The 11,956-nt window shown below is 43.6% G+C and overlaps 1 long non-coding RNA gene across 1 annotated transcript; it reads left to right on the top strand.

Annotated features, from left to right (window-relative positions):
* Positions 1–233: 233 nt before the first annotated feature.
* Positions 234–10,888, top strand: LOC141918236 (uncharacterized). The gene is made up of 3 exons (XR_012621626.1): positions 234–341; positions 10,392–10,474; positions 10,628–10,888. It is a non-coding gene; the product is annotated as an uncharacterized LOC141918236 (long non-coding RNA).
* The last annotated feature ends 1,068 nt before the right edge of the window (positions 10,889–11,956 follow it).

Below are 11,956 nucleotides of genomic sequence, written 5' to 3'. Positions count from 1 at the left end.
GAAGGCTGATGAAATAGGGAAAACAGTCCACCTTTTTCTCTCTCTCTCTCTCAATGGTGTTGGTTTTAATGCAACTAACAAGCAGAAGGTAGTAAGAATCTATTTCAGTTACCTGAAGTCAACAGATGTGACAATTCACAAAGTGAGCAGGGTGGCTATGTGAGAAGGTTCTGTGTTTGCAGTCAGTTTTCAGTGCAGAACTTCACTGTAATTTCTCACCCCCAGGAAAAAGTGACTGTTTGGAGGAAAGGTGTGCATTTTCTCCCCGCAGGAGCAACAGCTGTCCAAACACAGGCAGATTACTTCCAAGGACCTGACTGCTAGTCTCTGGTGGTTTTTAGGTAAGGACCATTCACCACTTGCTAACCCTCCCAAACTGGAGCTCAATCCCTAAGCATGTCTGGGCGGTCTGAGCTGGGCAGACATTGTCTCTGGTATAAGCATTCCCTGAAGCTGTAAGTCAGATGTCACCAGAACACTGCAAACATCTTCCCCCTCATGACCCAACCTGATCTGGAAGAAGACCTTGCATCTTCCTTGCATACTTTTTCTCAAATATGAATTTGCTTGCATGGCAGATCTCAGTTGTTCAGAGGGAAAATTCAGGACCATCCTTATGAATTCAGGGCAGCCCAAAAGAGTGGAAGGGGTCTGTCTTTGGGCAGAGCAGCTGTGATTGACCTCAGTCACAAGTTGAAACAAAGCTGGACTCATTCCCTTAGTCTAAATTCTATGGCCACACTGACAGGTCCCACCTGGACAGTGCACCCACTGAAGAGCATAGGTTGCTGTTAAAAGTATTGCTGCAACTTCTGTGATGCACAGGGTGGATGTTTTATTGCTATGTTTTGCACTGTGTGTTCTGTTAAAGCAATCAGCTCTTCTCACCAGTTGCTGCCATCTCTTCACTTTGCTCTGCTCTGGTAATGCTTCAGCTCCTTGCAGCAGTCCCTCTCCCTTAGGCAACCCCCGTGATGAATCAAACTGCTCAAGATAGAAGTTAGGGGATACAAGAAAGTCATTAGCCCTGTCAGGCGAAAACTAGCCAGCACAGGCTGTTTGCACCTACCCTGTGCCTTGCTGCTGGTGAGTGTCCTTCCAGGCTGACCACCCTCTGAGGCCTGGCAGCGCACACTTGCCCGCTGTGCAGCAGGAGTGTGCACACCACTTATGCACCAGCCCAATTAGAAGAAACCTCAGTGCAATTCAGGAAGAGTTGCACTGGTGTTAGGGAGCTCTTTCTCCTAGATGGCCACATCTGAATATGGCTCAAAAGGGTCAGAAGAGATGGGTGAGCAGTGCCTCCAAAGGGCTCATGACGTACAGGTGGACGTGGAGATGCAACGCCAGCATGGCGTTAGCTCTGGCTGTCCTCTGACCCACTGACATTGACCAGCAGCACCTAGCTCAGTCCTCAGGGACCAGAACCCAGCCTGGGCAGCAGCAATATGGGCTCCTTACCCTCTCTCACAACTCGGCTCTCATTTCCCCTGCTAACATCTATTCTGCAAAAGCTGGCATAATCTGGGGGGGCTGGCACAAACATACCATTATTTCCATAGTGCCGTGAGATGCCCCAGGAAAAAGGAAATCACAGGCTTGGTGCCCTTTGAAAAATTTCCAAATTAGGCTGCAAAGCAGGATTGGGCAGGGCTACTGGTAATGATAACTGAAAAAAAAGGCATTCTGCTTTTCCTGCATGTGTAGCTCGAAGTGCTGCCTCTTGGAAAGTAATTCTATTTTTATAGGTGTTTTTACTATTCCTCAGGAAAAAAAGATTAAAACTCCTTAAAAATATGTTTTGTGTCCTAATCTGGCAGTGTGGCTTTCCTGAAAAGAGGCAGACAGCTCCAACTCCTTTTCAGCAACAAATTGTAAAACATTTTTTTTCTTTTTCCCCCTGGTAAAGAAGCAAAATGGTTTTAAAGCACACAAAAAATAAGCCAGTCCCTGGAATTAGTTATTGGTATTGGTTTTTGGTATTGGTCTTGATTGTGTATTTTATTAGGCCTAATTCATACCATTAGGTAATTTTAACTGTCTTTTTGACATTGTTAAAGATGCTAAGGTTTAGTAAGTGATTCTTTCAATTAACTATTACATGCAAAGGCTTCTGACAAAACTTAATTGTAATTTTCCTGGCAGTTTATTTGAGTCATCTCTATAGGGCTGAATATTACATCTGAATTGACCACTCTATATATTTGCTCTTATTATTCTTGATAGGTGCTATTACACCTCGATAATGAGCCTGGTGGGAAAGCCTGGCGAATATGAGATAAACAGGTCATATCTATATTGCCAAGATTGAAGCTGAGAAATAGCTCATTAGGCTTTTTCATCTTTGCTAAAATTGTTGCTTTATCCTGGACAATAATTGGTACTCTTCTCAAAAACAATGAACTCAATGTGTTATGTCTTAGTGAAGAAATAAAGTACAGGGTGTGTTTGAGAGAACTACCAAAAACTGAAGCATTCTTCATCTTGAAAGAAAAGCAAAAGGCTGAGCTATTTAAAGTACTATACTGACTATGCTCCATTGCTGCTTCATTCATAAATATCTAGATTCAACATGTTTTTCAAACAAAAAATCTTTACGTGCGTGAGATCTCATTGGACTAGCAGCCAAATTAGCTTCAGAGTTCTCAGACCAAAAATAAATACCTTTTGAAAGGAAGCTGAGGCAAATGTGCCACTTATTACTATTGAGCAGCTTGACACCACTTCAGTCCAAATTTCAAGCCGACTATCCACTCAGCAGGAGATATATTCATTTTAAATTAAACATGCCAGGAATCTGACTTCAGAGAGAACAAGGCGAGTTCATTGTTTCCACACTGGAAACCTCTACGTCTGCATCAGTGAATTTTGGCTCACTGTTTTTCCTACTAAAATTAATTGCTATCCACACTAAACTAGAGCAATTAGGGCCTGAAAGCTCCTGCATGGTGGTTCTTGGTGAGGGAACTGCAGAGTGGGATAGGGCAGAGAAATAGCAACAAACCAGCCTTTATGAGAGATGGAAAGATAACAGGAATGCAAGAGAGTTTAGGAATATGAGGTCTGGTGTTTTAGTGAACTGACTATTGGGCTAGGATACAAACCAGTTTACTATGTCTGAAAACTTGTGATTATGCTGTGGGACGAGGGAGACAAGCCTTGCTTCAGTATGCTTCTTGCAGCTGCAATGGATGTTGTGATCGAAAAGTATCCACCAGGATGGTATCTGTGGTGTCCGTGTTTAAAACAGGATTAGGAACACCCATTTTAAGGGGTCTGCAAATCAACTGGAAAAATTGGCTTGGATCAGGAGTCTGGCTGACAAAGCTATGCTCTTAAAGCAATTGTAAAAACACAGATCATCTGCTTTTGAAATTGCAGCTGGAGAGCAAACGAGTGGGCCTATTTTCTGAGCCTTTTTTTACTCTAGTTGTGGTTCCATAACACAGGATATTTCTTATATTTTAAATTAAACCATTGGTTGTTGTTAATTAGAATTTGAGATATGTGAGAAAGAACTGTGAATGTATTAGTAAAAAATAAATTGATTCATACTACAGGGTAAGCTTTTATAAATGTGGAGCTATATTTAGCTTGTACACAGATTTCAGGATAGTATCAAGGTCAACATCGTTTGAAAACATCCAAATAAATCTGGAGCAGGAATTACTAGGTGAAGCGCTATTCCCAGGGTATTTGGAGGATCACACTAGATGATAAGAACAGTCTCTTCTAGCCTTAAAATGCACATTTCTCTGTAGTTTTCCTTCCTTTGCAGAGAGCCCTGCAGCCCCAGAGGACAGGCTGGGTCCTGGGCAAGGCTGTGTTGTGCAGAGCAGCTCCACTCCTCCCACTGCCATGATGGCAGGTCTGCAGCAGGCGCATGGGGAGCATCGCCCTGCAGACGCAGCCCTGACCCTCACCCAGGGCCAGGGGCTTCCTTTGTCCTGTCAGCACGCTGCAAGGGATGCAGGCGAGAGGAAATCATGAGCCTGGTGGAGCCAGCTCACAATACCCCAGCGCACTAGGTCCCTAGTCTGAGGTTCCAGCTGTACTGGTACCCTCCACTTTTGCCTTAACTGCATTCTGTAAGCCTAATATCCCTGGAGCACCAAAGGGCTGGACATGCCCCTTGGGTGGTACGAATTGATAACATTTTCTTTCACTGGACATATGCTGGGCAGTGAGGTGGGAGCAGCTGCGAATGCCACCTGGACAGGCCTACAGCTCCTGTTGCAACCACACCCAGGGCAAACACCCCTATCAATATGCACTAACCTGTTTTCCCAGCACAATAGATAACTGTAATTGGGTTATTTTTGAATGAATAACCTCTTTGCTTGTCTAAATTGTTTGTTGGTGTGAGACCTCAGGTGGGCTCTGGTGGGGTGCCTGGATTCAAACATGGTCTGATGTGTGTCTTAATCTGGCTGTGTGCCTGCAGATGGATGTACTTGTGAGCGAAGCCTCCTGGTTGGGTGAACTGTCCTACCAAAGCTGGCAGATCACTCGGTTCCTTGGTTTAGTTTGGTTGCCTTTGGCAGGGTGGAGGTCTGAGAGGCTGCAGCTAGCGGTATAGCAATAGTAAGAAATCTCAGAGGGCCACACATCTGTGAGCTCAGCATAGCTGATGCAATTACCAACACAAGTGAAATCTGGGACATTGAAACAAAGCCAGCTATTTCTCCCAGTTGTTGGCTGAGGCCTGTTTGTACAGGGAGAAGAATGGCAGCACCAAATGAGCAGGATTATTGAGGAAGAAAACATAGCAACAGCACAGCCTCGTCACTTAGTAACAAGGTAGAATTCTGATGAGGAAGGAGTGAACATATATAAATAAAATATTCAGGAATATACATATTCATTAAAATGATACCCAGAAAACAGAGAGGAGAAAGGCAATAGCTAAGCGTCTAAAAATGTTCTTTAATGAAAAAGAATTTTAAATATCTGTCTCCACTGTTCAGAGCTGTGTGATGGTATTATCTTCCCACATGAAGCTATGCTATTTCAGGCTCTCCTGGGTTCCTCCCCCCATCCCCTTGCCTAGAGTACCAGTGAAGTCTGACAGATGAAGTTGCAAGGGTTACTTTACGTTCCCAGACATGGGTTGCCAGTTTATTATACTAACCACGTCTATGTGAATAATGTTCCTTATGTGTCATCATGCCCAGTGCTGATGAATACACATCTAAACAGCATCCCAATTAATTTGCCTGCTACAGTCTTTTGCCCCAGGACCAAGAGCATGTTCCTCATCATTATGATTGCTTTCTGTACCTCTTGGACCACAAGAAGAGGAAGAGAAGACAGAGGAACTACACTAGTTAGTGAATAAAACTCTTCCTGTCCTTTCCACACCTGTACACTTAAATTTATTCCAAAGATGTCAGCTTTAATTTAGGAAAAAAAACCAAAATCAAAACCTCAATAATCTGAAATTCAAATCACTTTCACGGAAGAAAGAGTGAAAGCTTGAAAGCAGTTGCAAAACAAGATTTTACGTTATTACATGTTGTTCTCCTACCTTGGATATTTAATCAAATGCCCAAGTCTGTTCCCACATAAAGTGAAAGATTAATCATTGCACTTATAAATCATTCTCCTCATCTCCCTCTCATTTGCACTGAAGCTGCTTTCTTCTATTTCAGTGCTCTAGAAGCTGCTGTCCCTTATCTCCAGGTTCTCTTTTTCTAAGGGCTTAAGTTGGGATTGTAAGTAAATGTTAGGCAGTCACCTTTATTGCTTATTTTATGTATGACAAACTGATCATAGGGATGAGCTTTTCTCTTCAATCCACTGTTTTTAATAAATATTTTACCTTCCACTACTGAAACACTCGTTATGAATTTTCATGAGCAACTTCACATAAATCTTCTTAACACCTCTTCACATAAACAGGGGCTTCAAAAGCACTATGCCTGGCTAGGCAAGGGTCATCTTGTATTTGGTTTCTCTTTCTCCTGTTGCATACTTTCAGGGATTGAATGGAACATTTAACACAAAGAAAGGTGCTGTTCCAGGCTCCATTCATCTCTGTCAATAGCAAACATTTGAAGTGACTGGCAGCTACACAGTGTGCTTGTGGGCTGGTTATCAGTTAGTTTTGGTAGATCCCTAAGATAAAAATTGCTCCTGTTTGGGAAATACTCAAAAGAATTCACATTTGTGTTTGGATGTGTACCAAGATCACATTTGGTGTTTTCCATCTGAAATTTTCATAGTAAACTTAGCAGCATGTACTTGAAGTATAAGTGCATTTAAAATCTATCTTGATATATAAATATTAGCAGGATCAGTTTGGCTGTACAACACCAGTCCATAGTCCATAGAGATTATCAGGATCTGGTGGAGCCAGTAAATGATCCCATGTGAAAAGATCTGTTGGCGAACAGCAAGGGCATTGCAGAAAACCTGAGCAAATTCTTTGCGTTGGCATTCACTATGATGAAGACACCGTGACTGGGGAGGGAGTCTGAGGAACCACCTCAAATGAAGGTGTTGGGAAAAGGCATGTTAGAACAAATTGATAAACTAAACATTAACAAATTCTCAGCACCAGATGGTGTTTACCCAGGAGTCCTGAAAAAACACACACCACAAATAAGAAATTTCTGAATTACTGTGTGTAATCTGGTGCTACAGTCAGCTCTGGGTGTAGAGGGATGGAAGTGGAAATGCAATGCCAGGCTTTGAATGGGGCTGCAGAAGTGATCCTGGGAGCTAGAGGTCAGTCAAGGCTCTCATTTGTTTTGTAATGGTCACAGGTTTGACTGAAGGTTTGAGAAGAAACATTGGTGTTGAGAGGAAGATCAGGCCTGACAGCCACAAGAATTCTTGGAAGGATTTTATGAGCACACAGATTGTGCTTGGCTGGGCTATGTAGCTTTCAACACAGCCTTAGGGAAGAAAAAAGGGATCCTAACAAATGACATTTATTATGGAACAGGAGAGATTACCCTCAGTGCTAACTCAGAAGAGGTTACATGTGGACTAAATCCCAGAAAAGAGAGGGTTGGAAGAAATGGTCACCTTGTACATCAGGAGGAGGTCCTACAGATAGCAGTCCTGGGCCTGATGTTCAGCATCTTCCTAAGTGGCCTGAAGAAGGTGGTACAAGCAAATAGTGACATTTACAGCCGATGAAATGTTATTCAGGATAACCAAATCTAGTGCTGACTCTAAAAAGATGCTGAAATAGCTCATTGCACTAAAATGAATTCTGTGTTGGGGCTGTCAGGGGAAAAGTGACTACATATACAAAATTATGATCTCTTAGCTCAGGAAAAAATGAAAGACAGCTTGAGTCATTGCTGAGAGTTTGCTAAAAGCATCCAAGTACTGCTCAGTGGGCAAGCTGGGTATCAGATTTGAAGCAGAGACAGGGAAGTGTTTTTTTCACGCAGTGCAGAATGGCACTGTTGCTCTTGTGCACTGGGAATGCCAGAATACCAGTGAGTGCAGGGAGGGGTAATTAAACCAAAGGAGGATGACTGCACAGGGCAAATCAAACCAGGCAGCGTGGCTATACCCTCCAGCACAGTCAGGTCCTAAACTGGGGGCAGCATGACAGCAAGGGAGAGGTGCTTGCCCTGTTTCATATACCCCTCCAAAGCTGGCCCTGCCAGCCTCAGCTGGCTGTGGTTTGTGGGCTAAACAGAGCTTTGGAATGACATTTCTTAAGGCAATCCTAAAATACCAGGCTTCAGGGGTTTGAGATGTGTCATTATTACACCCAGGAGAATAGAAGCAAATTGGTGGTGGGTAGCAGGATATTTGTCACATCTTATGCCTGTAGCAGGGCAGCTATGGTTGAGGGAGCATGAGACATACCTAACCAACTCCTAGACAGAGGGGGTTTTTTTGCTGGCACTTGTTTTACATGCTGGGACTTGAACCTGAATGAGGTGCACTCCAGGGTGTCGTGTCTTATCTTCCTCCCTTCCCCATCTAAAAATAGCATTGCTTTTCTCCCTGGAGAAGCGAGACTTCGCTCTGCTGTCCTTGTATTACCACATGAAGACAAAGAAGACCAAAATGAACAATGAATGTAGCTGCTTTTTCCAATTATTCTGTATATGATTTATTGCCTTATTTTTGAGACATGAAGAATGCTGTTAATGAGTTGTAACAGCTTATTGTTTTTATCCTGGTGACTTTCTCTTTTTATCATGAGAGAGAGCAGCGGATTTGCATCTATTTGACATTTGAAATGTTTTGCCTTTGGTTGATCTGCAGTTCTGTGCAGCATGACCCAGACTAAGAAAAGCCCATTTCAGTTCTTAGGACAGGTGCAAGATTAAGCATCAAGAATCTCGCTTCTAAAATGGCTTGTGATTGTTTTCTCCCCCACAAATGTCTGCATAGCTAGCAATTAACTGCATCTAGAGATCAAAAGCTAAATTGTCTCAGACAGAAATTGCTATATCAGAGCCTAGTGCTCCTTGTACTGCACTTTAAGCAATCAGGCACTTCCACTGATCTTTCTTTGCTGAAGGTGAAACAGCAGGCTGGGCTTGCTCTGCAGACAGACAATAGAAAGGGAAAGGACTGCATGGCAAGATGGGGGGAAAGAAACATGGGTTTTATGGTGCTGGGATTGTAACACCACGAGAAAATGTTGCTGTTTCCTTTGTCGGGCTGGAAGAGGGAGAGGGGGCTCCTCGGTAAAAACTCAAGACTGTGGCCTTGGCACAGACACTGTAGATGCCCTCTACATGGCGGTGGAGGTAAACCCCGCACTGGCTCTCCTCTGGTACAGCGCGGTGCCTGGGGCTGGGCAACAACTTGCGAGACAGACGGGCGTGGGGGAGGCGACAACTCTCCCCAGCTGGGGGCAAATGGGTCCCAGACGGGAGGGAGGGCCTGAGTGTGGCCCCTCCCTCACACTGCAGGCAACATGGGCTCAGGGAAGAAGAGGGCTCGGTGACTTTCTTGCTGTGATTTGGAGGGAAGCCCCTGATGCCTTTACCCTTAATTGCCTTTATTAGTCCATTACCCTCCTCTAGGGGAATTTTCTCCAGAAAGAGAAGACGTCATCCCTTTAAATGTTTGACTGGTAGACCAGAAACTCCACTGTCAGCTTTTTTTTTTTTTTTTTTAAATATATTCTAAATTGAACTATCATATTGACAAATTAGCATCTAATCCTATTGCTCTAATTCAGTCATTTGCCTGTGCATTAGGATAAGAATGATTTGCATAACAGACTTCAGTCGTCTGTTTAGAAACAAAATATTTTGATATTTGCTTGTGCTAAGTGGGATCAAACTGCAAACAGGCTGGCAAGTAATCCCTGGGGATCTGCACTGACTCTGTCAATGCCCGGCAGCCGCTGCTGCTCCCCTTCCCTGCAGACTGCCTCACAGGGAGCTGGGGCCTGATGGTAAATGTCCCTCCTTGGGAAATTTGAAGAAAAAAGAGAAAAATGGCTTACTTGCCCAAGTCAGGAGTGGTTAGACTCCACTTGTCTGCATTTATTGCAGACTGCACCACTGATAATGATTGGTTTAGCAAGTCAGCCTTTATGCATGGTGTTTTTGTTCCTCAGAGCAGAATAAGTCTGTAAATGAGGTAAACCTTTCATTGGACCGACAGGACTGACAGGCTTTTGCTTTCTTGGAAATGGTTGTCAAAGAGATCGCTGCACCAGATATTCCTGGCAAGAGTTGGAACTGTTTATTCCCTGTCCAATGACTGGAAGGCTTGGTGTGGGTCAGAGTTGCTGCAGATCCCCCATGAAGGCACAGAGCTGTGGATGCCCCCTCCCCATTGTCCCAACAATTATTCTCCAACAAGTTTCACTAAGCAGAAGGCTAAAGCACATCTCTCACCCTGCCTTCCCGGTACATCGCTTTGAAGTTCTGCAGATGTCATTCTTCCACTTCACCCACTTTTTCAGTTTCTTCTTCTAGGCATTTTTATTTTGTTTCGTAGCTGGGGTTTTTTTATATATATATAGCATGGAGGACTCCATAGAAATTTTACATTAGTTTCCCGTGGCTGGTGGATAACATTTTCCTGACTGATTAAGTATCCAGATTCTTACAAAGGTAGAGCTGCCATATCACATGCCGTATATGACTTTGGGCACCTGCAAAAGTTGTAGCCCCTTGTGGCAGATCAGTAACTTCAGATCAATAGGAAAATCACTGATTCTTCTCCCTTTTTGTTATACCTTTATTTGCCAGTGTCCAGATGCTTCTCAGGGAAGCATTTTCAGAGATCTGTCATTCCTCTAACACAAACTTGTATTATCAAAGTAGTTCTGCAGGTAGTACTATGAAAATACTGAAATGAAATGCAAATCTGGACATTAAAGACAGCTTGTTTAATAACTGATGGTAGACTTCTTTATGCTTTCCTTTTTGAAATTGTACTTACTTTCCTAGGAAAGAATATGGAGATGAGTGTTTCTACAAAGAGCCTGTTTTTACAACCCTCCCTCGACTTTGGTACATCTTTTCCTGAGAAGGTCAGTGAGATCACACCATTTACAGATGTCCACACTGTGTGATGTTCTCCACTGTATTTTAATATATATCTTTTATTAGGATGTGTTCTATGTATTTAATTCAAATTAATACTCTGTGAGGGAAAAACCTCTGTGACTGTTTTAATTTTCCAGAAGCTGTCAATAGCCTGGGGTTTCCTTCTTGGAAGAATGTATTTCAGTGTTTTCTCCGCTACTATATTGTATGCAAACACTCCTTCCAAAGCTAAGTAAACTCAATTTTTAATTTTGAAGATAGTGCTGGGGTGTCTCTGTCCGCATGTCATCCCTTCCATGAATTCGCCCCGATGGTATTTTAGCATCTCCCTGGTACTACAAGGTGGAAGTAGTAGGAGCAGCTGACACAGCCCAGGGCCAGGCAGCCCTGGAGAAGGGAGACTGCTCAGGGACTTGGGGACTTCCTGGTCCTCATGCTGTATGGGGGGTTCGGGGCTTCATCCTGCTGCTGGCTCCCTCTGTGCTCCAGTGTGAGGGGAGATGCAGAGAAGGTGATGGGTCCCTTCTGAAGCCCTGGGTCTTTCTGATGGATACTGTGGCATTTAATACCTCTGTCTCTCATTTAATACCTCTGGTGCTTTTAGCTGCAAGAACCACCATGCCCGGACAGTGGGGAAGCCATCTCTGCAGCAGGCTTTGGGTGTTCAACGCGCCAATCCCACTTGTTGCACAACTGCTACCAATGGCATGTGTTAATACATCTCACTGTCCTGGGTGGGAAGCAGCCAGGTCTCCACCACATCCCAATCTCAGGCCTTTAGCTGTGTTATGTAAATTAATCCCTGTGCATGGATCGTGTAATTTTTCTTCTGCACTAGAACCTCTACAGAAACACAAAGTGGTCCCTCTGGCTTGTAAAGGGTTAATATTTTCAGTTTCAGGCCCTTTATTTTATTTTCATAGCCTTAGTCAATACCATAAAGCCCCCAAACCACTGGCAGTCTTTACCAAGATAACCGCACAATGAACCTATCTGCACATCAGGTAAAGCCGACCGTAAATTTACAAGTACTCCATGGGACATGGGGCCTCATTGCTGATAACCAGCTTTGGCACTGAATAGGAGCTGCACATTTATGCCTGCTTTGTTGTGGTTTTTTTTCTCTGCAGATAACAGCTTATTGTCGGAAGAGGCAAGGACTACTGCCAGAACATGCTCAGTGCCCTTGAAAACACATCTGTACTCTGTCTCAGCTCTCCTGCCTAGTTTAGTCTGTGCTAGTGTTTGTTCCTCTCTCTTTTTGTGCCTCTCCTCCCTTGTCTTAAGCTAATCCATTTCACAGCTTCTCTGTGTTTTACAGGCCAGAGATAATTTCTATTGAAAGTGGTTGAGTTGCACCAATTACAAGATGTTTTTCTGTGGTGCTCTGGGTTTAATCTGCATTGATGTTAAGATCCTGGTCTCTGCTGAATGCTTGCTGGGGTGTGAAGTGTCTGCTTAGCTGT

This window comes from Strix aluco, chromosome Z (assembly GCF_031877795.1).
Source record: "Strix aluco isolate bStrAlu1 chromosome Z, bStrAlu1.hap1, whole genome shotgun sequence".
Taxonomy (NCBI): domain Eukaryota; kingdom Metazoa; phylum Chordata; class Aves; order Strigiformes; family Strigidae; genus Strix; species Strix aluco.
This window is presented reverse-complemented; position numbering and strand designations above follow the sequence as displayed.